This window comes from Bombina bombina, chromosome 5 (assembly GCF_027579735.1).
Source record: "Bombina bombina isolate aBomBom1 chromosome 5, aBomBom1.pri, whole genome shotgun sequence".
In the NCBI taxonomy this organism is placed as follows: Eukaryota; Metazoa; Chordata; class Amphibia; order Anura; family Bombinatoridae; genus Bombina; species Bombina bombina.
Window position 1 is genome coordinate 577,699,901 of NC_069503.1, and position 14,130 is coordinate 577,714,030.

Sequence of the window (14,130 nt, forward strand, 5' to 3'; positions counted from 1 at the left end):
CTTTATATATCAATACCAACATGATATAGTGTATATATATATATATATATTTTGTGTGTGTGTATATATAAATATGATGAAGCGAAACGCGTCAGGTGTTAATGTCTTGGCTTCATCGATGTACTAGCACTTTGCTAATAAACTTGCTTTGAACTGACCTTGGATGAAGCATCGGCCTCCATTTGTCCTCCTTTGGGGATCTTCTGTTTCTTTTATATATATATATATATATATATATATATATATATATATATATATATATATATATATATATATATGTGTGTGTGTGTGTGTATATATAGATATATATAATTTTATGGGGTAATGGGAAATTATATTTTCTTTTTTTAAATACATCTTTGTAACATTTTGTAAAAAACAGCAATGGTATGTAATTTGTGGGAGGAGGGCGCAAAATGTATCCTCGCCTGTGTAGCCAAAAATCCTAGCACCGCCCCTGGTCCCAGGTGCTCCCTGTTGAGCTACATTACCCTGTGAAATTCTGCATCACAGAGAGCTTTATTACTTTCTATGGAGGTCAGCTCTGATTTCTCTTCAACTTTCAGGGTCTGCCCTTTTTTAAAGAAGGGAGAGGAAACCCAGATGTTGAATCACTTGAAATGGATGCAACATATCTGTAAGAAGCTGACTGTAAAATATCACCTGAACATCTCTGTGTAAAAAAAGAAAATATTTTACCTCAAAATTTCCTAAGTAGCCACTTCCCATTGTAAAAGTACTTTAAAGGGACATTCTAGACAAAATGAAACTTCCATAATTCATATAGGGATCCTAATTTTAAACAACATTCAAATGTACTTTTATCATCAAATTTGCTTTGTTCTTTTGGCATTCTTAGTTGAAAGCTAAACCTAGACAGACTCATTTGCTAATTTCTAAGCCCCTGAAAGCCACCTCTTTTTTTAATGCAGTTGACTGGTTTGCACAGCTAGAGGGTGTTAGTTCATGTGTGCCATACAGATAACATTGTGCTCACGTCAGTGGATTTACTTATGAGAGGGCACCAATTGGCTGAAATGCAAGTTTGTCAAAAGAACTGAAATAAGGGGGAGGTCTGCAGAGGCTTAGATACAAGGTAATCACAGAGGTAAAAAGTATATTAATATAACCCTGTTGTTTATGCAAAACTGGGGAATGGGTAATAAAGGGGTTATTTATCTTTTTAAGCAATAACAATTCTGGACTAGACAGTCCCTTTAAGCAGTTAATTCCTGGTTAAAATCATGATGTAAAAATAAGGGCTTTCACTTTTTAGAGCACTGGGCTGACTTTTCAATTGGGTACAAATTGTACAGTAAGGATGGATTACACCTGAATTATATAAGTGAATGTGTGTTGGGGGAGAGGATTGTAGCACATTTAGAGAAACTTTCTTTCGTATGATGTTATTGAATCTCTAGACTCTTATCATGTGGGATATGATTTACACCACTAAGAGGAGGCCAAGAACCCACACAAGAGCTTAAAGGGACACTGAACCCAATTTTTTTCTTTTGTGATTCAGATGGAGCATGCAATTTTAAGCAACTTTTTAATTTACTCCCATTATCAAATGTTCTTCATTCTCTTGGTATCTTTATTTGAAAAGCAAGAATGTAAGTTTAGATGCCGGCCCATTTTTGGTGAATAACCTGGGTTGTCCTTGCTGATTGGTGGATAAATTCACCCACCAATAAATAAGTGCTGTCCAGAGGTCTGAACCAAAAATTGACCGGCTCCTTAGCTTAAATGCCATCTTTTTAAAATAAAGATATCAAAAGAACGAAGAAAAATTGATAATAGGAGTAAATTAGAAAGTTGCATGTTCTATCTGAATCACAAAGAAAGAAAAAAATTGGGTTCATGTCCCTTTAAATGCCTCCCATCTCTCCTCTGTATTTTTTTATCTTGGCCTCTTAGGAGTAGGTTGAGAATAGAGGTGTTCCAGCTACTTACTTATGGATTATTATATGGGAGCTCAGACCAATATGAGACCTTTTATCCCTGGGACGTATCATTCAAAAAAAAGAAAGAAGATATTTCAAGCACTCTGAATAATACAGGGACATGTGAAAACTCTGTAATGTGCACAGCATCTCCCTATGGGATTTCAGCCATAACTACCCTCAGGTGCGGGGACATATCCCTTAGCCTCTCCCTGTGGTATTGCAGGTATTTCCTCTCAGATCCTTTGCTGTACATGTACAAGCACCGGATGGGCTCTGAATAGAGCAACATACATCATGCTGCTAAGCTTCAGTGTAGGGGGGCTTCGCTCAGGTAAGGGACCTTACAGCACTCAAATAGCCTATTAGGCTATTAGCACATACACTGCTGCGTATTGCATGGTAGGGGACTAAAAACTTTCAGGTGTCACTATTACTGTTATCGATCATATACTTATGTTGCTACACTACTGTATAAGGGCTTGTGGACTCTCAAATGTTAATACAGCTCAGAAACTAATTTTTATTTATTATCAATAAAAGGTGTTTACCGCTTTAAATCACTGTACTGTATTTGGTATATAGCTAAATAGCGGCTCATACTTTTTTGTCTTGTGCATGAGGAATACATTTTAAAATCAATTATATTAATTTTTATTTATTACAACTATTAAAGCTGTTGTAGAGAAGGGTTTTATTGCACAGCACGATACGGATCGTTATATTTTTCCTACCACTAGCTAGAGCTCTCCATCTTTCCTCAGATGGTGGCCGCCATTTGCAAACCATAAACATAACATAGTAACATAGTAGATGAGGTGGAAAAAAGACCGAAGTTCATCGAGTTCAACCTATACAAATCTAATATACTTACAAAAAAGCTCCAGTTGAGCTTAAATTTATCCCACTAAAAGGTGACCCATTTAATACAAGCAATCATATCCATGAAATCTGTTTCTATCCAGAAATGTATCCAAACCATTTATAAATGTATCTAAGGGTTTGGCATTCACTACCTCCTTAGGTAATGAGTTCCACAATTCTATTGCTCTTGCAGTGAAAAAATGTTTCCGTTGCAAATTGTAACCTCTTGTGACAAACAATTTTCACGGAATAAACAGAGCTTCTGCCATCTCTGCATATGGGCCTTGAATATATTTATATAAAGTAATCATGTCACCTCTCAAGCGCCTTTTTTCTAGAGAAAACAGATCCAGTTTGGCTAGCCTCTCCTCATAGTTTACATTTTCCATTCCCCTTATTAGCTTTGTGGCCCTTCTCTGAACTTTTTCTAGGTCTGCAATGTCTTTTTTTGAGATCTGTCCCAATAACTGCACCACATACTCAAGGTGAGGTCTTACCAGGGACTCACTTATTTCCCCCCAGCACCTCAAAAGTCACAGCACTACTTTAAGGAGTGAGTACTATCATCTGATGGCGGAATGAGTTTCTGATTTTACAATGGAGAGTCCTCAGTCAAAATTTGGTTCAGTAATCAAAAAACTTTTATAATGCTGCCCTTGTTCTATACAGTGACACTGTTGCACCTTAGCATTGAGATGTACAAGTATGTTTAAAGGGACATGAAACACATTTTTTTTTCATGATTTAGAAAGAGCATGCAATTTAAAACAACTTTCTATTAAAATGTACTTCTATTATCTAATTTGCTTCATTCTCTTTATATCCTTTGCTCAAAAGCATATCTAGTTAGGCCCAGTAGCTGCTGATTGGTGGCTGCATATAGATGCCTCATGTGATTGGCTCACCTATGTGCATTGCTATTTCTTCAACAACAGATATCTAAAGAATAAAGCAAATTAGATATTAGAAGTAAACAGTAATGTTGTTTAAAATCCTATTTTCTATCGGAATCATGAAAAAAAAAATTGGGGGTTTAATGTCCCTTTAAGGTATATTTAATTTCTCAACAGTAGTTTTTCTTCTATATTTGCTTGGACCCATGATGTTATCTTGTTTGTGAGAGCTCTGCAGCTTATTTCTTTATTACATGTTTGGGTCTAATAAGCAAGTCCCCATACTATCGTATGCAACGTCAATTCTATTGGCTGATACAATCAGCTGATCGGATTGAATTTCAATCCGATTGGCTGATTAAATCAACCAATCGGATTTTTCCTACCTTAATTCCGATTGGCTGATAGAATCCTATCAGCCAATCGGAATTCGAGGGACGCCATCTTGGATGACGTAATTTAAAGGACCAGCCATTCGTCGGGTAGTCGTCAGCTGAGAAGGATGTTCCGCACTGGAGGTCTTCAAGATGGAGCCGCTCATCGCCGGGAGGATGAAGATAGAAGATGCCGCTTGGATGAAGACTTCTGCTGGATGGAGGACCTCTTCTGCCCCGATCGGATGAAGACTTCTGCCCGGCTGGAGGACCACTTGTGCCCGGATCGGATGAAGAGTTCGGCCCGGCTGGGTGAAGACGGCTCAAGGTAGGATGATCTTCAATGGGGTAGTGTTAGGTTTATTTAAGGGGGGATCGGGTGGGTTCTAGAGTAGGGGTGTGTGGGTGGTGGGTTGTAATGTTGGGGGGGTATTGTATTTCTTTTTTTTTACAGGTAAAAGAGCTGATTACTTTGGGGCAATGCCCCACAAAAAGCCCTTTTAAGGGCTGGTAAAAGAGCTGATTACTTTGGGAAAATGCCCCACAAAAGGCCCTTTGTAAGGGCTATTTGTAATTTAGTTTAGGTTAGGGAAATTTTATTGATTTGGGGGGCTTTTTTTATTTTATTAGGGGGCTTAGATTAGGTGTAATTAGATTAAACTTCTTGTAATATTTTTTTATTTTTTGTAATTTAGTGGGGGGGGGTTTTGGAATATAGTTTAGTTTATTTAATTGTATTTTATTTTAGATAATTGTAGATAATTTTATTTAATTAATTTATTGATAGTGTAGTGTTAGGTGTATTTGTAACTTAGGTTAGGACTTATTTTACAGGTAATTTTGTAATTATTTTAACTAGGTAGCTATTAAATAGTTATTAACTATTTAATAGCTATTGTACCTAGTTAAAATAAATACAAAGTTACCTGTAAAATAAATATAAATCCTAAAATAGCCACAATGTAATTATTAATTATATTGTAGCTATCTTAGGGTTTATTTTATAGGTAAGTATTTAGTTTTAAATAGGAATAATTTAGTTAATAATATTAATATTATTTAGATTTATTTAAATAATAATTAAGTTAGGGGGTGTTAGGGTTAGACTTAGGTTTAGGGGGTAATATATTTAATGTAGGTGGCGGCGGTGTAGGGGGTCAGATTAGGGGTTAATATATTTAATGTAGGTGGCGGCGGTGTAGGGGGGTCAGATTAGGAATTGATATATTTAATGTAGGCGGTTTAGGGGTCAAACACTTTATTTAGTGGCAGCGAGGTCCGGGAGTGGCGGTTTAGGGGTGAAACACTTTATTAGGTATTGCGGTGGGGAATTGCGGTTGACAGGTAGGTAGACATTGCGCATGCATTAGGTGTTTGTTTTTTTTAGGCATTTTAGGGAGTTACGGTGCTCCCATACTCAGCGCAAGGCCTGCTACGGCTGCATTTTATGGTGAGGTGAAAATGGAGTAAGTTTTCTCCATTTTCGCAACGTAAGGCCTTGCGCTGGATATTGGATACCAAATTGCGCGGGTTTTATATGTTAGTCTATGGGGGGAAAAACTACGTCCGCCGGGTGAAATATACGTGCCACATTTATATGCGGCGCTGTATATAGGATACCAAACCTGCGCAAAAAACAGCGTCGCCGGCTTTTGCGGGCGACGCTGCATATCGGATGGGGCCCCAGAGGTTTTAGAGATCAGTCCTCTTTGTTACTTTAATTTGTTCCACTGTTTTTCTCAAAGTTACAAGAGATTTACCATGTAGTTAATAGTATTTATGACTTTTAATAACTATTCCATGTCAGGGGTTATATTCCCCTTATTCCCCTGCTTCATTTTTTATTTATATAAGATTACGCTCAGTTTAATATCTTATTCTTAGTGCATTTTAACGGCCATTATTCCTTAGGGAATACGTTTATATGAGAATTGACCAACGCAATTTTTTATATTCAAACTATAGCTGATTTTGCTCAGCTGTGTATTGTAGATGTTTTCATATAGATATATATATATTCCTTCATGTATAATCCATTCCTAGTACTCTTCTAAGCAAGTTATAATTGGAATGATTCAGTCATGCACTCTAATATCTTAGTATAAAGGTACCTAGTTCCAGATACTGTATACTTTAAAGGGACAGTCAACACCAGAATTTTTGTTTAAAAAGATAGATAATCCTTTAATTACCTGGCCAGTGTTATTATATTTGTTTTACTTTGGTATATTTAACATTTTATATTCTATGAGATCATTTCCTTATCAGGAATCTGTATTAAGGATGATTTAATATCGCATTTTATCACACTCCATTTTTTATCACTATCACACACATTTTTTGTCCACGAAAATACCTTTTTGAAAACCAGTTTTGTTTCTTATTTTTTATTTTTTTATTTTTTGAGTTTTGAATTTTTTTAATTTTTTAAATTTTTCTTTTAGCTTCTCTTTTGTCACATCATTTTATATCACTGTATTGTAATCACTGATTTCCACCACTGTTGTCACACACTATATATTGTGAACCCATGTTGATTTGGTAATTTTCTATTGTGTCAAAGCACAGTATCTGTTTTATTCACACTCTCAATTCGTTGGAGGACCTAATCCACCCCTCCCCCCATCTATAATAATCGGATGAGGAACTGATTCATTTATGTAAAGATCCTTAAACAAGGGTCCCAATAACCTGTTCCAATTACTGAAATGCTGAATTTATTTTAATTTTTCTGTTTTTATTGGGTATGTTGTAATAAATTGTTTTATGTATTTTCAACCGAAAGTGTGATTCCTGATTATACCTAAGCCCTAGGCGCTCCTATTTATCCTTCACTGCTATTTCTCCCAGACCCAATAGGGGGTCTTCTTAATAGTGTAGCCGGTATATAGTCTTAGGCGCTGTCCGCCCTCCCATCCATTTTTTTAATTACCAATTTCCCAGTTTTGCATAACCAACACAGTTATAATAATAAACGTTTTACCTGTAATTACCTTGTATCTAAGCCTCAGTAGACTGCCCCCTTATTTCAGTTCGTTTAACAGACTTGCAGTTTAGCCAATCAGAGCTGTCTCCATGGTAAATTAATGTGCATGAGCTCAATGTTATTTATATGAACACATGAACTAATGCCCTCTAGTGGTGAAAAACGATCAAAATGCATTTAGATTAGAGGCGGCCTTCAAGGTCTAAGAAATTAGCATATGAACCTCCTAGGTTTAGCTTTCAACTAAGAATACCAAGAGAACAAAGCAAAATTGGTGATAAAAGTAAATTGAAAAGTTGTTTAAAATTACATGCTCTATCTGAATCATAAAAGTTTTTTTTTGACTTGACTGTCCCTTTAAATTTGACCTTATTCAGGTTCTATCAAGAATCTGTTACCAAATCTGAAAATGGGTTATATTATAGATGGTTTTAGTCTGAACTAGCCTCTGTTATTTTACCTGTACACATCATATATATTGTACCATTATCTATATATGGTTATATATACCCTCTACTGGGTAACAGTACTGTGTAAAGTATATATCTTGTGCCTATTTATGTGTATATGAATTTTCATGCTCATAATTGCTCGCAAGATATTAAATATAAAAATACTGCTTAGTTTCTACTTGTTTAGGTAATTACCGGTTTCAATACCGATATCGGATCTTAATTCTCTTCAGTACGATTAATTACATTTTATTTGACAGGAAAAAAGAGCCAGGATTAACAAGAAAATTATGTGCACCCACAAAAAAGACGAGGAGTAGGATTAACACACATGGTCTCATATTATTATTCTGCGCGAATGGCCCAGACCATACACTGGTTTAAAAAAGAACACAATTCTTAATGTGTACAAATCAAGTATGAAATTATGAACTCAGATCAGATTACTAGATTACTCTGGACACAAAAAAGCTTTAGACAATCTCTAAAAAACAAATATATAGCAATCTCACACACTATATTCCTACGGCATAAGTTAATTGCACAATATCCTTTAATTCATGACAGATCTAGGACAACACCTTTGATACTACCACAAACCTCAATACACCTACTGGTGCAACAGAAATGGGCTAATAAAAGGCTTTATAGAATAGCTGATCTTCTAATGGAGGACAATTTTGCTTCATACAAGCAATATAATGCCCTTGAGCCCAATGATAGGAACATTTGGTTTCACATCTTGCAGTTGAAATCTAGGGTGCAAGAAGTGATAGGTTACACTAAGATCCCAACAAACACTACATTTGAATATTTGTGCCTATCCAAGGAACATATACAAAGTGCAACATCTATCCTATATCCAATTTTCAACAGTAACTTTAAGGAGAACAAATCACAAATTATTTTAAAGTGGGAACAGGATCTAAGTAAAACATGGCCTCTGAAGACCTGGACTACTAATCTAACTAAGGGTTTTTCATTCTCACACAATGCTGCTCTCAAAGAAAACATTTTGAAGGTGGTCTTTAAGTGGTATCTTCATCCAACTAGATTTGGAAGACCAGAAAGCCTCTCCCCACAGAGGTTGTGAAGAGAGAGGATCGTATATACATATGTGGTGGCATTGCAACAAAATCAGAGAGATCTGGGACCAGGCCTATGATCTCTTAAGCTCTATATTTCAAAATCAGATCCTACTGACACCTGAACAAGCATTATTACATTTCCTGATCCAACAAATCCCAAAAAGAAATCAGAAATTAGCTATGACCATTTGCACAATTATTAGAATAAGTTTAACTCAATTTTGGAAAACTACGCCTCCAAACTTTTTACTTATTAAAAACAAAATAATACACCATTACAACATGGCAAGTATAGCAGCTGAAACCTTAAACATTAAAAAAGCTTTCTTATTCAATGGGAGCCATTCATAATGTTTTACGCAGCAAGAGAAAGGAGGGGGATTCAGATGTCTCAGTAGTAATATATAGCTTGTGCAGAGTTAGAACGGAGAGCTGGGACCTATTCAGTATGCACAATTTACTAGTCAATATTTACTGCAGACTATTAGATGCAATATATGAAAAACAATTTATATGATTCTTTGTTTTTAGGTTGAACGGTTTCATACTATAATAAAATAGTAGTCCAGGAAATAGATGAGAAGACAACGTTCAGAGAAAACTGATTGTATTATCTGTGACAATGTAACAGTACATGCAGAAGCAATATGACAATGGTGACATGCTAAATTAATATGTTTATTAATATTGTAAAAATTACAATAAAAACAATTTCAACATAAAAAATACTGCTTAGTTAATGTCTTGTGTTTCGGTCCTATTAGCCTGAGTTAACTTGCTCAAGGACCTATATCTATGGGCATCTGTTTATTTATGAATAAGTACACTTTTTGCATAATTTATGCTTTAGTGTATCAATATCTAAATTCTGTATAGACAGAATTTGACTGGTCTAGTAAGTGTATTTTCTTCCAAGATTATAAATTCAGCTTTATTTATCAGTCTAGACTCTGTATTGAGAGAACAAACTAATTACATGTACCTTATTTGATAATAAATTGTACCTTATTGTATGCTCTGTAGATTCTGTATACACAGAACTTGCTACTTACCTGTTACTTGCTTTCTTCCCTGTCAGCTGTTCTCTTTCGAAGTACTGTGACAGATCCAGGTTCTAAAAGGCACATATGACAAACGACTTAGGGGTCAATTTATCAAGCTGCTGTCGGGCTGAATTTTACTTGTGGAATAAATTCAGCATTGCACACAAGCGCTATTTTGTGTTTGCGTGCAATCCCGCCCCTGCCAGCCAATCACGCGCAGACAGGATCTGTCAATCTCCCCGGTAGGACAAGACTGGAGAGATTGAAATTTGCCACGTTAGAGGTGGCAAAAGTTTAGGAAAGCAGCGGTTTGATGACTGCTGCTTGCTAAATACGGACTGCAGGTTCTCTTGTGAGAACCTGCAGTTGTAGGGGGTCGAAAGGCCTGCAAAGCCTTTGATAAATTGACCCCTATGTGTCTCCTTGGAAATTTAGTCTAGAACATCCTTTTCCACTATTTGATCTTTTCTAAAGATTTTTTGCTCCAATCAGGTGTCAGCTTCAGTAATGATGATTGCTCCTGCTTGACCATTCAATCTGACATCTGGACCTGGTTCAGATGTCCAGTTGCCACCTTGGCTTCTCCCTCAAAAACAAAGTTTATGCTTACCTGATAAATAATTTTCTTTCCTGGCATGGAGAGTCCACAAATCCATTCTAATTACTAGTAGGAATTCAACTCCTGGCCATCAGGAGGAGGCAAAGAACACCCCAGCAAAGCTGTTAAGTATCACTCGCACTTCCCATAAACCCCTAGTAATATGGAAAGAGACACAAAGGTTATAGAGGTGCCTGAGGTTTAAAAAATTACAAGAGCCTTCTTAAAATAAATTTAGGGCGGGTTATGTACTCTCCATGCCAGGAAAGAAAATATTTTATCAGGTAAGCATACATTTTGTTTTTTTTCTAATGGCATGGAGAGTCCACAAATCCATTCTAATTACTAGTGGGAACCAATATCCAAGCTAGAGGACGCAGAATGGAAGGGAGGGATAACAAGACAGGCGGACCTAAACAGAAGGCACCACAGCTTGAAGAACTTTCCTCCCAAAAGAAGCTTCAGCCGAGGCAAAAACATTGAATTTGTAGAATTTAGAAAAAGTATGCAACGAGGATCAAGTAGCTGCCTTGCAGATTTGTTCCACAGAAGCCTCATTTTTAAAGGCCCCGAAAGATGACACAGTCCTAGTGGAATGAGCAGTAATCCTCTAAGGAGGCTGTTGTCCAGCTGTCTTATAAGCCAGCCGAATAACACTTCTCAACCAAAAGGAAAGAGTAGAAGAAGTGGCCTTCTGGCCCTTACATTTACCAGAGTACATAACAAAAAGAGCAGTAGATTGTTGAAAGTCTCTAGTTGCCTGCAGACAGCACTTCAGAGCACGCACAACATCCAGGTTATGCAACAGACGTTCCTTCTGAGAAGAAGGATTAGGACAGAACGAAGAAACAACAATTTCCTGATTGATATTGCGGTCCGTCACCACCTTAGGAAGAAATACCAATTTAGTATGAAGGACCGCCTTATCTGCATAAAAAATAAGGTAAGGAGGGTCACGCTGCAGAGCCGAAAGCTCTAAGACTCTACGAGCAGAAGAAATAGTGAGAAGAAACAAAACCTTCCAGGATAATAATTTAATATCAACAGAAAGCATAGGCTCAAACAGAGCCTGCTGCAGAACTCTAAGAACAAGATTAAGGCTCCATGGAGGAGCAACAGACTTAAACACAGGCTTGATTCTGACTAAAGCCTAAACAAAAGATTGAACATCTGGTAAATCAGCCAGACGCTAAAGAAAAAGAACCTAAAGGGCAGAGACCTAGCATTTCAGAGTCTTGACGGATAAGCCCTTCTCTAGGCCCTCCTGGAGAAAAGACAGAATGTGAGGAATCCTCACCTGATTCCAAGAGAATCCCTTAGATTCACACCAGAAAAAGTATGTACGCCATACTTTATAGCAAATCTTGTGAGTTTCTGGCTTACGAGCCTGAATCATAGTATCAATAACCTTATCTGAAAAACCTCGTCTAGACAAGATTAGGTGTTCAATCTCCAAGCAGTCAGCTTCAGAGAATCTAGGTTTGGATGTAGGAAAGGACCCTGAAGAAGAAGGTCATTCCTCAGAAGCAATTTCCACGGGGGAAAAGGACAACATCTTTACCAGGTCCGCAAACCAAATTCTGCGAGGCCAAGCTGGAGTGATTAGAATCACCGAAGCCTGCTCCTGTTTGATACAGGCTATCACCCGAGGAAGGAGGACAAACGGAGAAAACAGGTAGATTAGACCGAAGTCCTATGGAACCACCAGAGCTGCTTGCGGATCCCTTGATCTTAATCTGTATTTTGGAAGTTTGGCGTTTAGACGAGACGCCATCAGGTCCAACTCCGGAACTCCTCACCTGAGAGTTATCATTGAGAATACTTCTGGATGAAGAGCCCACTCCCCTGGATGAAAAGTCTGTCAGCTCAGATAATCCATTTCCCAGTTGTCCACCCCTGGAATGAGGATGGCAGAAAGGTGACAATTGTGAGACTCTGCCCACTGAAGTATGTAAGTCACCTTCATAGCTAAGGAGCTCCAAATTCCTCTCTGGTTGATATACACCACTGAAGTAATGATGTCCAATTGGAATCTGATAAACCGGACCAAACTCAGTTGAGGCCAAGCTATCAGTGCATTGAAGATTGCTCTCAACTCCAGAATATTTATTGGGAGGGCAGAATCCTCCTGAGTCCAAAGTCCATGAGCTCTTAAGGAACCCCAAACTGCTCCCCAGCCTAAAAGGCTGGCATCCGTGGTCACAATCTCCCAAGATGGTCTCAGGAAGCATGTGCCCTGGGACAGATTGTCCTGAGAGAGCTACCAGGACAGAGAATCTCTTGTCTGTGTGTCTAAGACTATCCTCTGAGAGAGGTCCGAGTGGTCTCCATTGTCTGAGCATGCATAACTGTAGAGGTCTCAGATGCAAACGAGCAAACAAAATAACGTCCATGGAAGCCACCATGAGACCAATTACTTCCATACACAATGCCATTCTGTCCCATGTACTTGATCTATAGAACCTTAATTGTATATACTGCAGAAAAAAATATTTGAAGATCAATACAATCCAAATTTTATATATAACATTAAAAATGTATTTCCCCCCAAAAAAATTTGATCTACAAAATAAATGGAACTTTAATCATTAGGAAGGCACCACTCAAGAAAACCAGCAAGGAATCAAACTATTGGAACACTAAACACTCCACGGGGAGTACCCAGAGCGATGGCCGGGAGCTGCGTAGCTGAGTCTGTCTCTGCGCGATATAGAGGAATGGACAGGAGGTCATGTGATCGCAGTTAAAACTTCTGCAACACAAAAAGACATGCGCACAAATAAGCGGCGCTAGAGATTCACTCACAAATTTACCGTTCATGAATAATCTCTTACATCTTTATGAAACATGTAAGGAACTGCAGAGAAATCATGCTGCACATAAAATCACCCAAAAAATCCTGAGACCTGTGTAATATCCAACTCGGTCTCAGTTGTTCCACATATACTGATTAACCCCTCAAGATTCAATACCGCCAAGCTTCTAATAAAAAATAATCCCCTCAAGCAGTGAGTGCCCAGCCACTAATGCCCTTCAGTAATATCCCCAAATATGAAGAGATAAATAAACTGAGTCCCTGGTCCACATATATTAACTGCTTAAGTGCTTGTGGATCCGCTGCAAGGCAGGTACAGCAACAAAGGTATGACAGACTCAACCGACCTCTGACAGGGACCTGTAGAAAAAGAAAAGCAGAGTAACCAATCCTGGTTTTCTATAGACAGGTAGCATAAATGTTGGAAGGTAAGCAAGGACTAGCTCGCCGTCTTCCAACTGCAATATCAGTTCCCATTAAAGAACAACACCAGTTAATTATAATGACTCTTTATGCTTCCTCTGTCAGATTCACCTACCCAAGTACTACGCATGTATTAATTGGAAAATCTGACAGAACACAAACACTATCTGTCAGATTTTCCTACCTATTGAGTGCGCATACACTATTTACATCAATGCTTCACTGAGTGAAGCAGGAGTAATTATTTCCACAACCCCTATCAAATTTTCCTACCCTGCTGAGTGCGCATGAGCATATGCACGTCAGCACATTTCACAGTGCATTAGCAGCAGTAAGAATATTTGATAGGTAGGAATATTTGATAGAACACGTGGGGTATTTTTATAGTGCAGGTGGAGCTCTCATCTTAGTAACTTCCTCCTTAGTATTTTATGAGGATTTCTTTTAATGGTTGTGGTCTGAACTAATGTGCACTACCTATATTTATCACATAAACTTTAGACTAAAGTTAATGGGCTAAATAAGTAACCCGCATCAGTGCAAACTACCACCATTAAAAAAATCCCCAAAAAGAATTGCAACTCAGAGTGGGATAGTGAGTGGGAAGTCTGATAAGACCCCTCTAGGAATAGACAACACACTAGCCGC